The sequence below is a fragment of the Neofelis nebulosa genome, chromosome 1 (genome assembly GCF_028018385.1).
Source record: "Neofelis nebulosa isolate mNeoNeb1 chromosome 1, mNeoNeb1.pri, whole genome shotgun sequence".
Lineage (NCBI taxonomy): Eukaryota > Metazoa > Chordata > Mammalia > Carnivora > Felidae > Neofelis > Neofelis nebulosa.
The window spans coordinates 35,432,623-35,453,725 of NC_080782.1; the positions used below are offsets into that span (position 1 = coordinate 35,432,623).

The 21,103-nt window shown below is 42.7% G+C and overlaps 1 protein-coding gene and 1 long non-coding RNA gene across 6 annotated transcripts in view; one reads left to right on the plus strand and one right to left on the minus strand.

The window, feature by feature from the left end:
• Positions 1-9,778: 9,778 nt before the first annotated feature.
• Positions 9,779-19,944, minus strand: LOC131505565 (uncharacterized). The gene is made up of 3 exons (XR_009258460.1): positions 19,821-19,944; positions 17,970-18,024; positions 9,779-10,154 (listed from the first exon to the last, which is right to left on the minus strand). It is a non-coding gene; the product is annotated as an uncharacterized LOC131505565 (long non-coding RNA).
• NNT (nicotinamide nucleotide transhydrogenase) overlaps positions 19,663-21,103 on the plus strand; it is a 96,888-nt gene continuing 95,447 nt past the window's right edge. For 2 of the 5 annotated variants that reach the window (XM_058719224.1, XM_058719256.1), the window contains exon 1: positions 20,212-20,344. The gene's annotated coding sequence lies outside the window, so the exon portion shown is untranslated. Of the gene's footprint in view, positions 19,790-19,906; positions 19,931-19,950; positions 20,045-20,211; positions 20,345-21,103 lie in introns of those variants that run through there. The other 3 variants (XM_058719233.1, XM_058719247.1, XM_058719243.1) reach the window with 3 other exon arrangements.

Here is a 21,103-nt window from a genome sequence, read left to right on the forward strand (position 1 = left end):
TGTTGTAAATCTGGGAAAAGGACCTGCTGTAAAATATGGAGAGAATTTGTTTCCTTAAGCTGGGTTTGAAAGAACTTTTCCGGAAGACTTCCCCAAGCTGTCTAATCTTAGATGCTTCCCTTATGATAGTTGTATCTTGGAAAAACTGTGTCTTGGCACTTAGTATGCTGGATTTTTACTGTTTGGTCTATTTAACTGTCCTCTTCACTAAACTACTTCTGAAGTCAGAGGACACTTTTTTTTTTTAAGTAAACTACGCACCCAACATGGGGCTTGAGCTCACAACCCCAAGATCAAGAGTTGTACGTTCTACCCACTAAGCCATCCAGGCACCCCAACCAGAGGCCACCTTTCATCTCTACACCCTTAGATCTTAGCCCAGTACTTGGTACATAAAGGCTTTTAACAGTGATGGGAATCACCTGCAATACAGCTTTTCCTTTCCTGTGTCACCAGTATAGTGATGATGAAAAGACTGGTTTTCCTTCCTAGTTCTTGAGAGATTTAAGTTAAAAGATGAATGCTTTAAAAAAAGAAAAGATTGTTTTTCAGAAACCAGTAGCACTTAATGGCTTCAAAATCCCCATTGGACCATATGGGAGTAGACAGTGCAGCCTTTCAAGTCCAGCTAATAGGAGAAAGTTTTCATAAAAATTTAAATAGGAGAAGATATTTACAACCATATACTGACAAAAGACCTGTATCTAGAATATATGAAGAACTCTCAAAACCCAACTGTGAAAGAATAATCCACTTAGGGAGCGGACAAAACAGACATTTCACTGAAGAGAATGTACAGATGGCATTTAAGCCCATGGGGGAAAAATGTTCAACATCATTAGCCATTAGGTAAATGAAAATTAAAACCCCAATGAGATTTCACTACCTACGTATCACAATGGCAAAAGAAGAAAATAGTGACAACACCAAATGCTTGCGAGAATGTAGAGAAACTAGAAACTGAGTCACTTGGTGGTGGGAATGTAAAATGGTATAATCATTCTAGAAACTAGTTTGGCAATTTCCTTAAAAGTTATACATATGACTACCATATTACCCAGAAATTGCACTCCTGGGTATTTGTGATGGTTAACTTTAAAATTGTTTTTTTCAACGTTTTTTATTTATTTTTGGGACAGAGAGAGACAGAGCATGAACGGGGGAGGGGCAGAGAGAGAGGGAGACACAGAATCGGAAACAGGCTCCAGGCTCCGAGCCATCAGCCCAGAGCCTGACGCGGGGCTCGAACTCACGGACCGCGAGATCGTGACCTGGCTGAAGTCGGACGCTTAACCGACTGCGCCACCCAGGCGCCCCTAAAATTGTTTTTTTTTTAACGTTTATTTATTTTTGAGACAGAGAGAGACAGAGCATGAACGGGGGAGGGTCAGAGAGAGGGAGACACAGAATCTGAAACAGGCTCCAGGCTCCGAGCTGTCAGCACAGAGCCCGACGCGGGGCTCGAACCCACCGACCGCAAGATCGTGACCTGAGCCGAAGTCGGACGCTTAACCGACCGAGCCACCCAGGCGCCCTGATGGTTAACTTTATGTGTCAGTTTGGTCCATGGGATGCCCAAGTAACTGGCTAAACATTATTTCTGAGCATGTCTCTAAGGGTGCTCCTGGAAGAGATTAGCATTCACATCAGTAGACTGAGTAAAGCAGATGGCTCTCCCCAAAGTGTCATCTTAACCATTGAAGGCCTAAAATAAGCAAAAAGGAGGAGGAAGGAAGAATTCCATTTCCCTGACTGATTGCTTGGGCTAGGACATTGGTCTGGCCTTGGACTGAGACACCATTAGGGGTGCTCTGGTTTTCAGGCCTTCAGACTTAGACTGGAACTATGCCACTAGCTTTCCTGGCTCCCCAGCTTGCAAACAACAAACCATGGGACTTTTCAGCCTCTATAACCATGTGAGACAAATCCAAGGATTGGTTTTGAGTATTAAGATATCATGGAATTTGCCTGCTAGTAGGTTTGAGATTTGCTTGGGATCTGTTACCCCTTCTTTTCTATTTCCTTTTTGGAATGGGAATGTTTGTCCGATGCCTGCCCCATCATTGTATTTTGGAAGCATATGACTGGTTTCACAGCTTTGTAGCTGGAGAGGAATTTTGCCTCAGGATGAATCGTACCTCAGATCTCATCCATATCTGATTTAAGCAGACTCCATGCATGGGGCTTGAACTCACAACCCTGAGATCTTGATCTGAGTCAGACATTGAACTGACTGAGCCACCCAGGTGCCCCCATCCATATCTGATTTAGAGGAATTTTTTTTTAAGTTTATTTATTTATTTTTTTAGAGAGAGAGTGCAAGTGGGGGAGGGGGAGAGAGAGAGAGGGAGACAGAGGATCCAAAGTGGGTTTTGTGCTGACAGCAGAAAGCCTGATACAGGGTTCAAACTCACAAACTGTGGCATCATGACCTGAGCCACCCAGAAGCCCCTGATTTAGGTAACATATAGATGAGATTTTGGACTTTAGATTTTAAACTTGGTGCTGGAATGAGTTAATACTTTTGGGGTTCTTGGGATGGAGTGAATGTATTTTGCATGTCAGAAAGGCATGAATTTGGGGGGGGGCAGGGGCAGAATGCTATAAATGTTTGTGTCTCCTCCAAATTCGTATGTGAAAGCTATAATCCCCATTATGATGATATGTGGAGGTCATTAGGTTTGGATGCGGCCATGATGATAGCCTCCATAATGGGCCTCTTGCCCTCATAAGAAGAGGAAGAGATCAGAGATCACTCTCTCTGAACCATGAGAGACACAGCAAAAAGATGGCCATCTGCAAACCAGAAAGAGGGCTCTCACCCAAACCTGACCCTGCTGGCACCCTGGTCTTGGACTTCCCAGTCTCCAAAACTGTGAGAAACAAATTTATTGTTTAGTCCACCCAGTCTGTGGTCTTTTGTTAAAGCAGCTCAAACTAGGCATTTATCCCAAAGAAATGAAGATTTATGTTCACACAAAGCCTGTACCCAAATGTTAATCACAGCTTCATTCATACCATCCCCAAGCTGGAAACAACCTACGTGTTCTTTAATGGATGAATGGTTAAACTGTGGTGCATAGAATACTACTCAGCAAGAAAAAGGACAACTACTGAGACACAACAATTTTGATGGCTCTCACAGGAATTATACTGAGTGAGAAAAAAAAAAGAGCCAGTCTCTGAAGGCTATTTTGTGATTCCATTTAGACAACCTTGAAATGACAAAATCATAAAGTTGGAAAATAGCTTAGTGGTTTCCAGGGATTAGGGAAAGGCTGGGGTTTAGGGGGAAGCAGTGAGACTATTAAAAGGGTGGCTACTGGGGCACCTGGGTGACTCAGTTGGTTGAGTGTCTGACTTTGGCTTAGGTCATGATCTCATGGTTCCTGGGTTCAAGCCCCATGTCAGGCTTTGCACTGACAGCACGGAGCCTGCTTCAGATTCTCTGCCTCTCTCTCTCTCTCTCAATCTCTCTCTCTCAAAAATAGATATTAGGCACACCTGAGTGACTCAGTTGGTTAAGTGTCCAACTCTTGATTTTGGTTCAAGTCATGATCTCACGGTTCATGAGTTCAAGTCCCACAACTGGCACTGAAGAACCTGCTTAGGATCCTCTCTTTCTCCCTCTCTCTCTCTCCCCTCCCCACCTCGCTCTCTCTCAAAATAAATAAACTTAAAACAAACAAACATTAAAAGGGTAAGTAATATGAGGAATCATTGTAATGGAACTATTTTGTTCTTGACTGTGGCGATGCTCACCCAAATCTACACATGTGATAAAACTGCATAGAACTAAATGCATATATGCTTGTGTAAACACACGCACAGATGAGTGCATGTAAAACTAAGGTGGGAATATGGTCAATTTCCTGGTTGTGATATTGTATTATACTTATGCATAGTTATACAAGATATTACCATTGAGGGAAACTGGGTGAAGGGTAAATAAGATCTCTCCATATTATTTCTTATAACTGCTTGTAAATCTAAATTATCTCTAAATAAAAAGTTTGAAAAATGGAACACAGAAATAAATCTTATTTTCTCTTATTCTATCACTCCCTATACTTCCCTAGTTAGTTCACCCACATTATCATGGCAACATACATACCATAAATTAGTGGGGCCATCATTAAGAGAGAGAAAATTAGCTGGCATGTTTATTCTCTTGGGTTTCATTTGTGTAAATTATCTTTCTCTCCTAGTCTCTTGGGCCTTCTATGAAATGTAGCCCCAGCCAGTCAACACTTGACTCCTGGATCAAGGCTCCAATCCATCTTTGAGTGCTAGGAATGCTGCTTGGGATCTCCCCAATGTCTGCTGTGGTTACTTGTTTAATGATGATCTCTTAGATGGACTGTAAACTCCATGAGGGCAGGAATTCAGTAAATTCATTCAGTAAATATTTATTGCATGTCTGCTCTGTGCCAGACACTGTTCTAGTGCTGAGGATAAGCAGCAGTATAAGATCAGTAGCTGTGAGGTGTCTGAGACTAGAAGCAGGAAGGCCTGTGATGGCTGTAGCAGAAATTCCAGAGGGAAATAATAATGGTGACTAAGGTAGTGGTCGTGGGCTTGGAGAGAAGGGCCAAATTCAAGAAATGTTTCTGAAGAAATTGACAGTTGTATGTGGGGCTTACTGAGAAGCTGGAAATAAGGTTGACTCCCAGGATTCTGGCTTTGATACATCATCCTCCAAGAGTGGGTGTCCCAGAGGGGAGCAGGTTCAGTGAAAGAGGGGACTCTCACTAGCTTTATTTTGGACATTTCATTTGGCACTTGGAGCATCTGAGTGGAATTGTTCAGTGGACAGGTCAAAAAGAAAATGGAGTTAGATTTCAGAGGAATGTTGTCTACAGTTAGATATTTGATAACTGAAGCCACAGGAGAAATGAGATTACTTGGGGGAAAGTGGAAAGAGGCCAAAGAAGAAAGAGAAGTGCAAATTCAATGGCTGGGTTGAAGAAGAGGAATCTGTTTACTGTGTTTACATAGGACTGAAACCGAGAGAAGCCAGCGGCGATGTTAAAAAGGGAGAGCCCAAGAGTGTTGTAGGTTAGAGAGGTCAAATAAAAGTAGGATTATAAAGAATCTAGGGGTGCCTGGGTGGCTCAGTTGCTTGAGTGTTCGACTCTTGCTTTCATCTCAGGTCATGATCCCAGGGGTGTGAGATCAAGCCCTGAGTTCCATTCTGCGCTGAGCCTGGAGCCTGCTTTAGATTCTCTGTCTCTCTCCCTCTGCCCCTCTCTCCTGCTCTCTCTCTCTCTCTCTCAAAAATAAGAAGAAGGAGAAAGTAATCTGTGAAAGTGCACCTTCTCTGAGCTGGAGCAGTCTACTTGCCTTGGCAGGTACCTACTGCCTGATGCCACTAGACGCTTGAACGACAACCACCTCTGGGAACCAAGTCCTCCTTCACCAACCGATCTTCCGGTTATAATTTGCCTAAATTTGCACTTTGAGAACAACAATAACAACAATAATAGCTAATATTTAGCACTTACTGTGTTCCAAGTAAACACATGGGTTATCTCACTTAATTGCCTCATTTAATTTCCAAACAGCCCTGTGAAGTATGTACTATTATTTACTATTTACCTCATGTTATAGATGAAAGCGCTGAGATTCAGCGAAGTTAATTAATTTGCCTAAGATCACATAAATAGTGAGCAACCCAGTTCCGTTAAGTCCAGAGTCCACACGCTGAAACAACACTACATTTTATCTCTAGAAAAAGCGGGTCACAGAGATGCAAAGATTCTATTCTCTTTGAGTTATACTGCTCACTGTAAATTAATAAATTGGTATTCTCATGATATTAGCAAATGAAATAATAGAGATTTATGAGTGATTTGGGTGCAAACAGTTGTCAGTATTAGGAAGTATTGACAGCTCTAAACTTGACAGTAAAATAAATGGGAGAGACATGGCAAGTTTGTAAGGCAAGTGTATTAAAGATGTTGTGTTGCCATTATAGTGGTGTTTTTTTTTTGTTTGTTTGTTTGTTTTTGTTTTTGTTTTTTTTTTTAAGATGGGAGAAAAATGCATTTGTTAGCTAAAGGCAATGAGGGAAAGGAAAACATCAGGGGAAAAGAAGGAAACTGAGAGAATAAAGGACTAGAGGAGGAGGCAGGTCACAAATTCAGAGTCTAGGTGGCAGAAATAACTTATGATGGGGGAAAGCAATTTCACTAAGAAACGGAAGCAGATGCAGAGAAATTGCAGGAGAGGGAGGGTGCTGGAAACTTAACACGATCTCCATGTTCTCAGTAAAAATGGGAGGAACTGTCTTTACTGTGAGGGTGGGAGACATAAAAAGAGGGAGTTTGAGGAAAGTGGCAATGCTTGCACGTGGTGCTCTGGGCAAGGAAGCTGCTTAGGAAGGGGGTCAGTTCACAGGAGAACCGCTGGGTGCTGCACAAAGTCCAGCTGAGGTCGGAGACCAGGGATTTGCAGGGGCAACGCTCTGAACAATTTTGTGATTTTCCTCTAGCAACCCTTGGCAACCTGATGTAAGAATTGAGAAGCCTGTTAGTGGGAGTGAAATTTCATTATGCAGTTGAGGCAGAACAGTAAAGTCAGAAGGGGCTGAGAGGTTGCTCGTGGCTTAAACTAGATAGAGACAGGATTGAAGATGAAAGATAAGTGATAGCTTGGAAGGAAAAAGGAATGGAGAGTCAGAAATAGGGGAGCTGGAAAGGAAGAATGTGGTGGTCAGAGCATGAGATAGGAGTTGAAAATTTTAGAGGAAGTTCTGGGTGAATAATTACAGCAGGCAATATTCTACTGATTGCACAATTCAACTAATTGAACTGAAATGCTTGCTGGCTAGCAACAAGGTAATGTAATAGCTAGAAATGTTATTTTCAGAGTCCAAATTTGGCATTCAAAAGACAATTGGGAACATGAGTGTTTAATATATAAATATCAAATAAGACATCTTTTGCTACTAACGTGTTCTGCTTCCCTATCTCTCTGGCAGAGTCTATGTACTGCTCTTTTGTTGGCATAAGGTCAAAAGCCATACAGTTGATCTCTGAACAACATGAGTTTGAACTTTACAGGCCACTTACATGCAGATTTTTTTTGCAATAAATGTAATATGGTACCGTAAATGTATTTTCTCTTCCTTATGATTTTCTTAACAACATTTCCTTTCTCTAGCTTACCTTAAGAATATAGTATATAAAACATGTAACATACAAAACATATGTTAATTGACTGTTTATGTTATTGGTAAGGCTTCTGGTCAACAGTAGGCTCTTAGATAAGTTTTGGGGGTGTCAAAAGTTATATGTAGATTTTCAGCTGTGGGGGATGAGAGAAGGCCAGGGCTCCTAACCCCTTATGTTTTTCAAAGGTCAGCTAAATCTCCTTTCTGTTTCAATAGTACATAAAAAACGTTATGTTAAAATTTAAAAAAATGTTTTTTTAATGTTTATTTATTTTTGAGGGAGAGAGACAGAGAGGAAGTGGGAGGAGGGGCAGAGAGAGAGGGAGACACAGAATCTGAAGCAGGCTCCAGGCTGTCAGCACAGAGCCTGACATGGGGCTCGAACTCACGAGAACCAACCGTGAGATCATGACCCTAGACGAAGTTGGATGCCTAACTGACTGAGCCACCCAGTCACCCCAAAGCTTGGGTCTTAATGAGAGGGCATCTTACTCAACCTTGGTTAGTCAGGAAAGGCTATCGTGAGAAGGTCTTATTTCAAATTCAATAAGGGAGTAGAAGCTATAATCCAGGTAAGTGAATTGGGAGGTACTAATAAGAAGGACTCTTGATGTTCACAGAAATGTGTCTCTCTCTGAAGGGGCCTGTTTTCCTTATCTTCCTTATCCTTCACTCCACAGGCCAGTCAGTCATCTTAGCATCCTCTGCCTAGAGGATGCTCTTCCCCACCAGGAATCACTGAACTAGAAGATCTGCATCCACGTCTCAGCAATATCTCTTTTTTGATGTGACTTTAGGTGGGTCAGCTAACCTCAAACCAGTTCCTTCATCTTAAAACATGAAGAATAATACTTACTTCAATTATTGAAATGATCAGGTGAAATCACATATGTGAAAGTACTTTGTAAATTGTAACATATGACACAGATTTTCACGATTCTTAGTATCCTAAAGTGGAACGTTGTATGCTTTGGTATTCTTGAGCCCATAATGGGTATTAAGAAACAAAGAATTCTTGGGGCGCCTGGGTGGCGCAGTCGGTTAAGCGTCCGACTTCGGCCAGGTCACGATCTCGCGGTCTGTGAGTTCGAGCCCCGCGTCAGGCTCTGGGCTGATGGCTCGGAGCCTGGAGCCTGTTTCCGATTCTGTGTCTCCCTCTCTCTCTACCCCTCTCCCGTTCATGCTCTGTCTCTCTCTGTCCCAAAAATAAATAAAAAACGTTGAAAAAAAAAAAGAAACAAAGAATTCTTAATGATCGCTATGAATTTATAGGTACTTTTCAGGTCAGCCAAGTTTAAGCTCTGAAATGGATTGTTCCCTGAAACTACTTAAAATGTTTGAGTCAATGCCATAAATTATTGTAACTGGTTTTTGATTCAAAATCTACCACAGAGATGTGATAGCTAAAGTATCACCTAGTGGTAGAGTGAGCAATGTGATCCTGAGAGTATGTTGGTCATTATATAAATAAAAAGAGCAGTAGAGAGGGAAATTTGAGAATCAGCAGGCCTAATAAATATTGGAAATGTTGAAAAAAACTGAAGTGGGGTAGGGGGAGGATGAAAAACTTCATTCCCCCCCCCCCCCCCCAAATTTATCATGGTCTCTTGAACCATCAACATTTTCTACCTCTATTTCAAAAAAGCCCCACTACTGAAAAAGCATTTCATGAAATTTATTTCTTGTGCAGTGGGTAAACTCACTTGACAAATCTGTATCACGAAAAAGAGGCACTTAGAAGTGAATTGAATATGGGGTGCCTGGGCGGTTTAGTTGGTTAAGCATCCCAACTCTTGATTTCGGCTCAGGTCATGATCTTGGCTCAGGTCATGATCTTCTGGTTCGTGGGACAGAGCCCTGAGTTGGGCTCTGCGCTGACAGGGCAGAGCCTGCTTGGGATCCTCTCCTCCCTCTCTTTCTGCCCTCCCTCGCTCATGCATGTGATCTCTCTCTCTCTCTCTCTTTATCAAAATAAATAAATAAACTTAAAAAAATAGCTTAAAAAAAAAGAAATGAGGGGCACCTGGGTGGCTTAGTTGTTTAAGCATCCAACTTCGGCTCAGGTCACAATCTCATGGTTTGTGAGTTTGAGCCCTGTGTGGGGCTCTATGCTGATGGCTCAGAGCCTCGAGCCTGCTTTGTATTCTGTGTCTCCTTCCCTCTCTCTCTCTGCCCCTCCCCATCTTGTGCTCTCTCTCTCTCTCAAAAATAAATATTAAAAAAAAAAAAAAAAGAAATGAGTTGAATGTATGTTACTAATGAGTTGAATCTGTTTCACTTTTATCCTCTAGATTACAGGAGTGGGAAGACTGCCTCAATCTAATTATAATAGTTTGCATTAAATTTTTTCTAATTATACTAAGAAAAATTTCAATAATACAGCTAATTTGAAAGAATTTTATGTACTAGCCTGTATACCCTCCTTTTAGATTTCTTCATTAATGTTTTACCACACTTGCCAGGATTATTTTTAAAAATAAGTATTTTATTTTGAGATAATTGTTGATTCACAAGCAATTGTAAGACACACATGATACAGAGAACATCAGTACTCTTTACCTAGTTTCCTCCAATAGTAACATCTTGCAAAACTCTAGTACAATGTCACAATCAGGATATTGACACTGATACAGTCAAGATACAGAACGTTTCCATCATCACAAGGATCCCTCATGTTGCCCTTTGTTAGTCACATCCACCCTTATCTCCTCCTTAAATGCTGGAATCTACTAATCTGATCTTTATTTCCATTACTTTGTTATTTTACCAACGTTACATAAATGGAATCATACAGTATGTAATCTCTTGATATCAGCTTTTTTCTCCCTCTCAGCATAATTGTCTGGAGACTCATCAAAATTGTATGTGTTGGTGGTTCATTCTTTTTCCTTGCTGGAGAACTATTCCATGGTGAAGCTGTGCAACAGTCTGTTCAACCATTCACCTGTTGAAGAACATCTGGGTTGTTTCCAGTTTTGAGCTATTATGAAAAAAGCTACCATGAACATATGTGTATAGGTTTTTGTGTGAACATAAATTTTCATTTCTCTGGAACAAATGCCCAGTGTAATCGCTAGGTCATAGGATAGGTGCATGGCTAGTTTGTAAAGAAACTAGAGAACTGTTTTCCAGAGTGACTACAAGTTCCATTTTACATTCCTGTCAGTAGTGTGTGAGCAATCCAGCTTCTCATCATTGCTAGCATTTGCTATTTGATATTATTTTTTATTGTAGACATTCTTATAGATGTGTAACATGTCTTTAAAATTTTTTTTTAATGTTTATATTTGAGAGAGACAGAGAGACAGAGAGCAGGCAGGGGAGGGGCACAGAGAGAGGGAGACAGAATCTCAAGCAGGCTCCAGGCTCTGAGCTGTCAGCACAGAGCCTGACACAGGGAGCAAACCCATGAGCCATGAGATCATGACCTGAGCTGAAGTCTGACACTTAACTGACTGAGCCACCCAGGCACCCCAGATGTGTAATGTCTTATTGTAGTTCTAATTTTCATTTTCTGTTTTCATTTTCAATTTTTTTAATGTTTATTTTTGGGGGAGAGAGAGAGAGAGAGAGAGAGAGAGAGGCAGAGAGAGGGAGACACAGAATCTGAAATAGGTTCCAGGCTCCAAGCTGTCAGCGTAGAGCCCCATGCAGGGCTCAAACTCTCAAACCATGAGATCATGACCTGAGCTAAAGTCGGACACTCAACCAACTGAGCCACCCAGGTACCCTTAATTTTCATTTTCTTAATGACTAATGATATTGAAAATCTTTTTATGTGCATATATCCCTCTTCAGTGAAATATGCTTTTTGACCTTTATTTATTTATTTATTTATTTATTTATTTATTTATTTATTTATATTTTGAGAGACAGAGAGAAAGCATATGAGTTGGGGAGAGCAGCAGAGGGAGAGACAGAGAATCTCAGGTAGGCTCCACACTGAGTGTGGAACCCAACGCAGGGCTCAATCCCATGACCCTGGGATCACGACATGAGCCGAAGTCAAGAGTCAAATGCCCAACCGACTGAGTCATCCAGGTGACTCTCTCTCTCTCTCTTTTAAAGTTTATTTAAGTAATCTCCGTCCCCAACATGGGGGTTGAACTCACGACCCCAAGATCAAGAGTCACATGCTCCTCCAACTGAGCCAACCAGGCACCCCTACCCATTTTCTATTTGGATTTTTAAAAACTGTTGAGTTTTGAGAGTTCCTTATACATCCTAAATATATGCCCTTTGTAGATAGGAGTTTTGCAAATATTTTCTCCCATTATGTAGCTCTTCTTTTTATTCTGTTAATCAGGTCTTTCACAGTGCCAAAGATTTTTATTTTTTTTTAAATATTCATGTATTTTTGAGAGAGAGAGAGAGAGAGAGCATGTGCGCATATGGGTGAGTGGCAGAGAGAATCCCAAGCAGGCTCCGCACCCCCAGTGCCACCAGCGCAGAGCCTGATCTGGGGCTGGAACCCACAAACTGTGAGATCACGACCTGAGCTGAAACCAAGAGTCAGGTGCCTTGGTTGAATGAACAAACACGAGTTCATTCCTTGGTGAGTCAGAAATTGCACCAGGTAGAGTTGTTGCCCAAAGAAACTTTCATCTGTAGCAAATAAGGAGATCATCGGGAATGGTTTCCAAAGCTGTGAATACCCAAGAGAGGGTGAATGGGTTCTTTTTGTTTAGGGTTAGGATGAATATTTAGATAAGGAAGCTTCGTCATCCTACACAGAGGAGGGCATAAGGTCATGCATGTGCCTTAAGGAAACATACATATGTTGCATGTGAGGCTCCTCCTTAGGTAGAGACTTTAATACTATGAAGTAAAGATAATTGTAGGTCATTCTAGAGGTCGCTCCATGGTCCATCTGCACAGGCACAAATCAGGTTTAGCTCAACTGGTCTTGGTGGTCTGGCCCAGCTGGGAGATTTTGCCCAGGCAGTTGCTATCACGGGAGGGTGTGTGTGTGGGGGGGTGGGGTGGGGGGGGGATGGGGGGGTGGTTTCTGGTTTCATTTGCCTGAGTCTAGAGGAAAGCCAGAAAGAAGAGCTTACAGGAAAATGTAAGACAGAAGTTAGTAGATACAAGCAGGTGAGCAGTGAAGGCCCAGTTTTGGGGTCTAGCTGGGGACAATTTTACACTTAAGTCTGTATTCCATTCTGATCGAATGAATGTATAAACTGTGAGACTTAGATTTAGGCTAAGTGTTTGTTGCCTATGGATGTCCAGTTACTTCAACATCATTTCTTTTTTTTTTATTTTTTTTATTTTTTAAAAATTTTTTTTTTCAACGTTTTTTATTTATTTTTGGGACAGAGAGAGACAGAGCACGAACGGGGAAGGGGCAGAGAGAGAGGGAGACACAGAATCGGAAACAGGCTCCAGGCTCTGAGCCATCAACCCAGAGCCTGACGCGGGGCTCGAACTCACGGACCGCGAGATCGTGACCTGGTTGAAGTCGGACGCTTAACCGACTGCGCCACCCAGGCGCCCCTCAACATCATTTCTTAAAAAGGCTATCTTTCCTCCATTGAATTGCTCTTGCATTTTTGACAAAATTAAATTGGGCACACTTCTGAAAATCTTTATGCCAGACCCCGGGCTATCTTCTTTACACTAGTTTTTTCTCCTCTTTACAACAACCTGCAAAATAGTTATTTAGCATCTGTTCCATGCCAAGCACTGTGCTAGCGCAGAGAAAGAAGAGACAAACAAGTCTCCCTGGAATGCTTCACAGAGGAAGCGACAAGCCTGAGCACAAGTTTGCAAAGAATAGGGAGAACCTGAGAGCATTCCAGAGTGAAGAAAACGCATGTAAAATGGCTGGGGGGGGGGGGGTGTACAACAGCCTTGTACATTTAGGAAGCAGTAAGTATTTTGTTACAACTAAAAGGAGAGGAGCAAGAGGATTTTCTTACGTTGACTTTAAAATATCTGTGGCTAGGGGCGCCCGGGTGGCTCAGTCAATTGAGCGTCTGTCTTAGTCTCAGGTCATGATCTCACGGTTCATGAGTTCAAGCCCTGCATTGGGAACAGAGCCTGCTTTGGATACTCTGTCCCTTTCTTTCTCTGCCTCTCCCTTGCTCTCTCTCTCAAAAATAAATAAACATTAAAAAAAAAATACCTGTGGATATCTCCTTGGAAATGACCCGAAGCAGTTGGCTGCATGAGTTTGGAGCTGAAAAGAGATTTGGGCTGGACATTAAGCTCAAAGTTGCCATAGCACAGTTGACATTCGACTGCCAGGAAGAAAGTATTCAAGTTAAAAGGAAAGAGAGCCAAGAGAACATTTGAAATGTTGGCACATTTAAGTGGCTAAAGAACTGAGAATGAATGGTACAGAAGTAGGAGGTCATAGGAGAGTGGTATATTGACAGCAAGCAAAGGTGAGAAATTCTGGTTTTAGATTTTTTTTTTTTAACGTTTATTTATTTTTGAGACAGAGAGAGACAGAGCATGAACGGGGGAGGGTCAGAGAGAGCGGGAGACACAGAATTGGAAGCAGGCTCCAGGCTCTGAGCCATCAGCCCAGAGTCTGACACGGGGCTCGAACTCACGGACCTCGAGATCGTGACCTGAGCCGAAGTCGGCTGCTTAACCGAGCCACCCAGGCGCCCCGAGAAATTCTGGTTTTTACAGGTAACATCTAGCATAAAAAAAAAAAAAAAAGATCTACAAAGAGACCATGTTTCACAAAGGTGTTAAAAAAACTATTTGAACTAGCGTTTTCACCAAAATGCAATATTTTTAAAATTAAATATAAACAAGTTAACTGCTATTGTGGAGTTTTATAATCTAGTAGTTTGAGAGGACAATATATACTTATATGTATTTTAAAACTGAAGGAGGGGCACCTGGGTGGCTCAGTCAGTTAAATGTCTGAGTTGGGCTCAGGTCATGATCTCAGGGTTTGTGAGTTTGAGCCCCGTGTCAGGCTCTGTGCTGACAGCTCAGAGCCTGGAGCCTGCTTTGGATTCTATGTCTTCCTCTCTCTCTATCCCTCCCTGACCAGTGGTCTGTCTCTCTCTGTCTCTCAAAAATAAATAAATGTAAAAAAATGCTTTTTAAAAATTGAAGAAAAAATGTAGTTACATTGAATTTTCATTTAAGAAGGCAAAACATGGGGCACTTGGCTGGTTCAGTCAGAAGAGCATGTGACTCTTGATCTTGGGGTTGTGGGTTCAAGCCCCATGTTGGGTGTAGAGATTACCAAAAAATAAATAAATAAATTTTAAAAACTAAAAAAAAAAAAAAAAAGCACATAGCAAGTATATGAGGAAATTCTAATTATTAATACAGTACAACTTTCATTTGAATTTCCACCAAATAATTTGGATTTTCACTTTAAACTCAAGAACTGTTAAATCTATCTATGTTTAAAAAAACAAAAAACAGGGGCTCCTGGGTGGCTCAGTCGGTTGAGCATCCGACTTTGCCTCAGGTCATGATCTCATGGTTTGTGAGTTCGAGCCCCGTGTTGAGGTCTGTGCTGACAGCTCAGAGCCTGGAGCCTGCTTCGGATTCTGTGTCTCCCTCTCCCTGCCCCTCTCCCACTCATGCTGTATCTCTCTCTGTCTCAGAAATAAATAAACATTAAAAAAAAATTAACAATGAAAACCAAAAAACAAAATATTACTCCTCTTTACATTGTAGCACCCTTAAAAACAGAATGCGGGGAGCCTGGGTGGCTCAGTCTGTTAAGCACCGACATCAGCTCAGGTCATGATCTTACAGTTCATGGGTTTGAGTCCCACGTCAGGCTCTGTGCTGACAGCTCAGAGCCTGGAGCCTGCTTCAGATTCTGTGTCTCCCTCTCTCTCTGCCCCTCCCCAACTTGTTCTCTCCCTCTCTCTCTCTCTCTCAAAAATAAATAAACATTGAAAAAATGTATTAAAAAAGACACAGAATGCCCCTTCAGTGGGTTGCATAGTGTCCCCCCACAACTTATCACCACCCTTATTTGGAAATACAGCTTTTGCAGACGTAATTAGTTAAGGCTCTTGAGATGGAATCATCTTGGATTTAGGGTGGACCTTAATTACATTTACTGGTGTCCTTTTTTTCTTTTCTTTTTTTTTTTATAGGTGAGGGAAACACCCAAAGAAACTTGATTTGTTCTAATTTTTAATTTTTTTTTTTTTTTTTTTTTTCAGAGACAGAGAGAGCACATGCCAGTGGGGGAGAGGAGCAGAAGGAGAGAAGCAGGCTCAACATGGGACTCAGTCCCATGACTCTGGGATCATGACCTGAGCCAAAATCATGAGTTGGATGCTCAACCAACTAAGCCACCCAGGCATAGCTGATTGGTGTCTATAAGAGAAAGAACATGGAGATTTGGGCACAGAGAGACATGCAGAGAGGGTGGCAATGTAAAGAGGAGGCAGAGATTGGGAGTCATGTGTCATGTGTCTATAAGCCAAGGAGGACCGAAGGACTGTTGAAAATCAGAAGCTTTCTCCAGAAGATAGACACAGTTTCTGTCTCAGACCCTCTAGAAGAATCAACTCAGCTGACACCTTGATGTCAGACTTCTGGTCTCCAGAATTTTGAGATAATGCATGTCTGTTGCTTTAAGCCACTCAGTTTGTAGCAACTCGTTATAGCAGCCCTAAGATACTAATATAGCCCTATCTCTCACCATTTTCCTGGGCCCCCAAAGTTATCATTAGATAAATCATTTTTTATAAGATTCTTAAAAAAAAAGTTTATTTATTTTGAGAGAGAGAGAGAGAGAGAGAGAGAGCATGCAAGCAAGCATGGGGAGGGGCAGAGAGAGAAGGAGAGAGAGAATCCCAAGTAGGCTCTGCACTGTCAGTCGGGAACTTATGAGCCATGAGATTCTGACCTGAGCCAAAGTCAAGAGTCAGACACGTAACTGACTGAGCCACCCAGGCACCCCTAATTTCTTACATATTTTTAAAAAACATAGATTTTCATCATTGGCACTTACTATATGGGGAGAAGAATATCCACAAAGGTATGCTGAGTTAGTTCTAAACAATGCTAAATACAAACTGGTTTTACTTAAATAAACTGCCAATTATTTAGCTTTGTCCTAGCTGTTTAAGGTCAGTTCTCCTTGATCTGTTTTCAATTAATGTGGAAGAGCATATGTTAATCAGTTAATGTTTGTTTCTTTTAATTTTTTAAAATGTTTTTATTTATTTTTGAGACAGAGAGAGACAGAGCATGAGCAGGGGAGGGGCAGGAAGAGGGGAGACACAGAATCTGAAGCAGGCTCCAGGCTCCAAGATGTCAGCACAGAGCCTGATGTGGGGCTCGAACTCACAAGCTATGAGATCATGACCTGAGGCCAAGTTGGATGCTTAACCGACTGAGCCACCCAGGCGCCCCAATATTAGTTTCTTAAAATCAACATATCTTGATTGGTTTGCTGGGGGAAAAGGGCTGAGATTGGGGTTAGTGATGGTTTCCTTAAAACCAGTCAAGTGTCTGCATTATTCAAAATCCCTGAAGTCTAAGAATACGTTCTCTTTGGAGTTGTTCACTTTGCTAATATTTAAATTGCTAATATTGTAAAAGGGAAGCTTGAAACTATAAACTACTAATAACTGTTGAACATAATGATCACAATGAAAACACATTTAATTGACCCATTCTCTGGCCCGGTTTTAACTGGATGCAGGGTTTTGTTAACATGTCCTCTTTAGGATTCGGTTTTTGATCACAGATTTTCTCAGCCTCAGTCTACATTTTGATTTTTGACTATTGGGCACCTCTCTGGCTTGAGGCCTCAAAGCAGACCCTAATGGTGTGTTACACTCTTCTAAAGATGTAATCTTTTTTGATTTTGATAGATTAGGGCTCTATCTATAGAGTCCCAGTAAATATTTTCTAAAGATAGTATATACTATCTTTAAGCATTTGTGGGTACAACGTCTCCTAAATTTCAGGGGGTTTAAATTTGAATGTTCAAAATTGGATCCACCCAGGGAAGCCTGGCTGGCTCAGTCAGTAGAGCATGCGACTCTTGGTCTCAGGATTGTGAGTTTGAGCCCCATGTTGGGTGTAGAGATTATGTAAAAATAAATCTTAAAAAAAATAAAATTGGATTGTCCAAGTTTAAGTTATTTATTTAATTAATTAATTAATTTATTTATTTATTTAGTGTGAGCAGGGGAGGGGCTGACAGAGAGGGAGAATCTTAAGCAGGCTCCCTGCCCAGCTTGGAGCCCCAACATAGGGGTTGATCTCAGGACCATGAGATCAAGACCTGAGAGCCAAAATCAAGAGTTGGTCGCTTAATTGAGCCACCCAGGCACCCCTACATTAAGTATTTATTAAATATTTATCATTTAAGTTTTTATTAATTTAAATTAAGTGATTATTAAAGTATTAAAAGCATAGAACAATCTATAATGAAAATTTGCATATATGTATATATATATATATATATATATATATATATATATATATACACACACGCGCATATATACTTTTCTGAATGAGGATTGGAGGTGGAGAAAGTCAAGGCAGAAGAAGCAGATATCGAAGTGGACAAAGCCCTTAAAACCTAACAGGGGATATAAAATCTTTGCAAAAATTTTATACAAGGCAGTTTCTAAGATTCAGAAGCAACTAACTTACAAACTTTTGGAACTTAATCCAATTTTCTTTGGGGACTCCTAGGAATATTTTGTAATTATTCTGTAGGAGATTGGGGCCTAGAACAGAACCTTCCAAATGACAAATGTTTTCGTCTGGAGCAATGGCACCCAAGTTATGTTGGATAAATGAGAAGAATGAATTTTAAAAATTACCACATACTTACTATTTAATAGAAAAAGTGAGAAGTGGTATGTCCTCCTTGGATTTCTTCCAATGTGCTGTAATCATAAGAAGATGAAATTGATGTGCTGTAATCATAAGAAGATGAAATTGAATAACACATTGAGCATTTATTTAAGCCAGGGTTTCTCAGTCTTAGCACTATTGATGTTTGGGGCCAGATAATTCTTTGTTTTAAGGGGCTGTCCTGTGTAATGAAGGGTGGTTAGCAGCATCCCTGGTCTCTACCCTTTAGATGCCTCCCCTTTGCAGTTGTGACAATCAAAATGTCTCCAGACATGGTGGGATAAAATTGTACCCATCTGGGAACCACTGATTTTTAAGCCTTGAAAGAGAAAAGCAGCAAACCCCTGCCTCCAGTGTTTATTTATTTATTTAGTTTATTTATTTTGAGAGAGAGTGTGTGCAAGCAAGGGAGAGGGAGTGAGGGATAGATGGAGCAAGAGAGAATTCCAACCAGGTTTCACATTGTCAGCCTGGAGGCCAAGGCGGCTCCAACTCCCAAACCAAACTAGGAGATCATGACCTGAGCAGAAAACCAAGAGCAGGACTGGATTGAGCCACCAGGCACTCTGCCCTCAGGTTTTAAAGCAAGTGGTTTTTTTTTTTTTTCCCTCCAGTTTTAGTTTTTCCCCCCAGTTTTATTGAGATATAATTTTTTTTTCTTTTTTCTTTTTTTTATGTTTATTTTATTTTTGAGACAGAGAGAGAGAGAGAGAGAGCGCAAGTGGTGGAGGGGCGGAGGGAGAGGGAGACACAGAATTCGAAGCAGGCTCCAGGCTCTGAGCTGTCAGCACGGAGCCTCACGTGGGGCTTGAACTCATGAACCATGAGATCATGACCTGAGCTGAAGTCGGACACTCAACTGACTGAGCCACCCGGGCGCCCCAAGATATAATTAACATACAGTACTGTATATATTTAAGGTGTATAGCATAATGATTTGACTTACATATATCGTGAAAGGGGCTTAGTTTTAATCCTTATCAGTTACTTCTGCCTCATTGAATCTACAGTATCTGGAACCTGTTTCTATGGTTGCATTTATCATAGTTCATTATAGTTTTTAAAACATGGGGCTTGTGTCGTTTCCTGTCTATGAGCTTTCACGAGAGGGGCAGTGTTTTCCCTTGACATCCTCTGGATGTCAGTGAAAGTCCATTAGTTGAATGACCTTTCATGCTGGTTAAACACAAGAGATGTTCTTAAAGGAAGGGTTTCTCTGACATTTCTTTTTCTTTCTTTCTTTCTTTCTTTCTTTCTTTCTTTCTTTCTTTCTTTCTTTCTTTCTTTCTTTCTAAAGGAATATCTGTTTTGCCAATCTCAAATATTTCACTTAAAGTAAAATGCAGTGACCATGCTGACACTTAATGATGATTCAGCTTTGGGCAAGTGAACCATTTTATACTGTAAATCTTATTCTTCCCACTTTCAATCAGAAAACACCTGCAGACTAACAGAACTATGCGCAAAGAACAAATAGGCTCATGTTTTGCTGAAATCAACCTAGGCCTTCTCAAGACACTTAAGGTCCACCAAAGACGCTCTCTAGCCGTTGGATATTAATACTACCAGCAGCACACGGCTTTCTCTGGGCCCATCGGGGGAAGACGAATACGTAGACGTGTGTTAATTTTCGGGCCTTGACATCGTTTCCGAGGAATTTAACTCCACCTCTCCCGGCAAAAAGGAACAACAACGCCCTCATTCCCGCCCTTCACCACCCCTTGGCCTCCTCCCACTTTCCTTTTGGTCCTCTTCTGTTACAGAAGTTCTGATTTTTCCTAGAGTGCTAGAGGAAAGGTACCAAAGTGGAATTATATTACCCTCTTACTTGCTCTGGTGGGACACTAGAGAGGAAATCACACTTGGGATTGTAACTGGCTCTCCAGGGGAGAGAGCAAATGTAGCCTTGAAAACTTCAGCGGCTGCGTTGGGCTCCAGGTTTGATTGACAAGGACGCGCCGAGGGAAGGCGCGGAGGAGGGGCAGGGGGCCTCGGGTCGAGCCCAAGACAAAGAGGTTTTGGTTGCCACCCAGGAGTGGAGGGCCCTTTGGGGTAACTAGCCTTGGCGCGCTAAGAGGGCGTTTGGTGCGGTCGCTTTCTTGTCCGGAGGGAGGGCGGTAGGCTCTGGGGGCCCGGAGGGCAGAAGGGCCTGGTGGGGAGGGGGCTCCGGGCGGAGGAGGGGGCTTGGAGGTGGGGGTTGGGGGGCTGCGCCGCCGTCACGTGGCCTCCGCCGCCGCCGGGTTGGGGCTGTTCTTCCGGGTTGGAGGCGCAGCTCCGCGGGGCCCGAGCCCAGGGCTGCCAGCGCGGCTTCCCTCGCGGCGCGCTGCCCGGCCGCCCTGCCTCCCAGCCAAGGTGAGCCGCGCGGCGCGGGCAGTCCGGGGTGCGTTTGGGGCACAGCTGGGGAGGGGGCGCGGGGCTGTTGGGGATGGTCCAGGCCCCCGCAGGGGAGGAGACCTGTCAGGGAGAAGGGGGCGGGGTCGGTAGGGACCTGAATGTGGGGTGCACCCGGGCGCCCGCAGGCCAGAGGCTGGGGTCCGGAAGGAGAACCGTGCCTTGAGGGCCCCATTCCTTGTCTTTTGCCGGGGCGACGTGGAAGGGAGCGGGCGGGTGGTTGGGAAACTGGGTCCTTGCAGAGGGCAGGGAACGAGGCGGCAGCTGTGTAGGTGCAGGTCTTGGAGCTTTGGGAGGACAGCGGGAGTCGTAAGGGGTCATTTCGACCGGCAAAATGGGAGGAGGGGGGAGGTCATAGAGGACTTTCCATAGAGGGTGCGCCCAGAGAGGTGGTAGCTGGACGCACCGAAATTGTGCTTGAACCTTGAGGGAATTCAGGGTCGGCGATCGTTTGGAGACTTAGGAGGTGGCGAGCGAAAGTTGTGAGTGTGTATGTCTGTGAGGGTTGGTGGTCTGAGCAAACTTCATCCAGGCAGAGAGAGGGGCCCGGGCTGGCGACCGGGAGGAGACAGCAGTGGGGGCAGAGCTGATCTGAACCCCTGAGGAGGAATGACTGTAAAGCGACCGGGGCCAATAGGCTTCCAGGGAAGGTTATAAATAGCGGTCCCGCGCAGATGCCAGCCAAGCTGTAGTGTAGTTGCCCAAGGAGGGGCGGGACCG